The sequence below is a fragment of the Austrofundulus limnaeus genome, unplaced genomic scaffold (genome assembly GCF_001266775.1).
Source record: "Austrofundulus limnaeus strain Quisiro unplaced genomic scaffold, Austrofundulus_limnaeus-1.0 Scaffold3, whole genome shotgun sequence".
Classification (NCBI taxonomy): domain Eukaryota; kingdom Metazoa; phylum Chordata; class Actinopteri; order Cyprinodontiformes; family Rivulidae; genus Austrofundulus; species Austrofundulus limnaeus.
Genome location: NW_013952405.1, coordinates 8,934,012 through 8,935,991, shown reverse-complemented (window position 1 = coordinate 8,935,991; position 1,980 = coordinate 8,934,012). Strand labels below are relative to the sequence as shown.

At 42.9% G+C, this 1,980-nt stretch overlaps 2 long non-coding RNA genes across 2 annotated transcripts in view; one reads left to right on the top strand and one right to left on the bottom strand.

The window, feature by feature from the left end:
- Nucleotides 1-1,045, top strand: part of LOC106526955 (uncharacterized) — a 3,886-nt gene extending 2,841 nt beyond the window's left edge. Inside the window, exon 2 of the long non-coding RNA XR_001311326.1 lies at nt 848-1,045. This is a non-coding gene — a long non-coding RNA (uncharacterized LOC106526955). The remainder of the gene's footprint in view (nt 1-847) is intronic.
- Nucleotides 1-1,980, bottom strand: part of LOC106526950 (uncharacterized) — an 18,002-nt gene that overhangs the window by 8,517 nt on the left and 7,505 nt on the right. The gene's annotated exons all lie outside the window — the stretch shown is intronic.

Genomic DNA, 1,980 nt, shown 5'->3' with positions numbered 1-1,980 from the left:
TTTAAACTGATGTCTAGAAATCAGCTGGGGAGCCTCACTTGATGTTTTGGGACCCTAAAGGGTCCCGACCAAAACTTTGGGAACCTTTGCTCTAGAAGATGATATTTTGTAGAATCGCAGTGAGGAGCCTTTACTGCAGGCAGATTTTACTTGAGATAAAAACATATCTTGCCATAAAACAAACATTCAGGACTCGAATACAATTAGGTCAAACACCATGTTTAAATGAAGTTTGGAAGACGTTATTTTTTATATTTACGTCTAATGAATTCAAGCATTTCATTCATCGCTTCTATTGAAAACATTGAGTTTGCTGCAACTCCACTGTTTAAACGCACTAAACCATAGGTTCTTTTAATTAATCTTAAAAAAAGAAAAAAACATACCACTAAAGTGGTAGAAACAGAGGTGTACTTCAGCATCACAGCTTAWGAACTCTATTCTCGTCTCCTACGTTTCCAACGCTCTGTTTCGCTGCTCGAACCACACCATAAACATGTCAACATAGGAAATGAATTTTAAGAAGTGACGCGCCATCTGTCCGCTCAGACCAAACAGGTGTAGGGAGGAGAAAGCTGATATTCCCGCTTTGTAGATGCAAAGAACACACAAACTCACATCTAACGTCCACACACACCACAGAGTCGTCTACAAATGGCAGGAGACACACTCTCAACATCTTGGTACTGGTTTTAAAAAAAAGAAGAGAGAGAGAGAGAGAGAGCGATTGTGGTTATTTGTTCTACAACCTCACTGAGGAGGTTTCCCATTGTAAACAGGAGTGTCTGTACGGCCCCGTTTCCTTTCATCCCTTTAACTCGAGGCGCGCTGCCTTTGTCTCACCCAGGACTGAACAACCGACCTGCCGGCTACGCTACACTGGTCAAATACCCGGGAACAACCGCTGGCCTGCTGGGAAACAAAACAACAAGGAGAAGAGGAGGATGAGCGACAGAAAGAAAGAGAGCGAGAGAGAGAGAGGGCTGCAGCGTCAGATGGTTAATGAAGCCAAAATGTTAAATAAAGCTGGTAATGAAAAGGAAAAGAAGTGTAAAAAAAAGTTGGGGGAAAAGGAAACAAACTCCCACCTGTTTTTAATTCCCCCTCCCTTCTGAAGGTAACTCCATTTGTGCAGCTGTGGTTGAAGACATCAGCCTTTTTTCCCCCTCCCTCCTCTTTCTTTCTGTTCTGCTCTTTCATGCCAGCTCCGCAGAATAAAGGGAGTTCTGTATACGATAAAAACGTATGGGGGCCGAATAAATCCAGGGCCTCCCCAAAAGCCGTTCCACAGCCGGCTGAATGTAAAGCTGTACGTTCCAGTCCRCACAGCAACCAGGCCTCGCTGTCACACCTCATAAAGCTAAACTCAAGCTGCAGAGTTGATTTTAAAGTGGAGGGGGGAGGACAGAAGATAAGGCAAAATAAGGACAAAAAAGGAAGAAAATAAAGAAAGTGAAAGAGCTCTTAAAGGCCTCATAGCTTCAACTCTGATGGCGAGTCTTTCAGTAACACAAACTAACAAAAAACAAAGTCCTTTAAACTTTAAAAATAAAGCACACACGGGAGAGAAAATGCCACTGAGGAGTTGTTAAGGCCCCCAATCCGCTCTGCTAATTCTTCGTAGTCTGCATGGAGCGAGAGCAGCGCAAACCCACAAGTTTATTTTCAAATTGTCCGCAAAGAATGCCTGTCATTTCCTGGCGTTGCCCACTTCCATATGAAAGCCTCCTTTTCCTTTATGAACAATGGGAAAGATTCCAAAATTTCCATGGGGAGCTTTCGCGTGCGATACAATAAGGGGAGCGTGTTGTGACAGAATCGAGGACGGGCTGTTTTCCCTCAGCTGTGACGAGATGGGGGCTGATTTTCTGTGGCAACAAAGTTTTTTATTTATTTATTTTTCAAATGGTTACAAAAGCCACCCAGCAGCTTTGGTGCATTTTTTAACTTTTAAAGTCACCGAAATGTATATATATATAT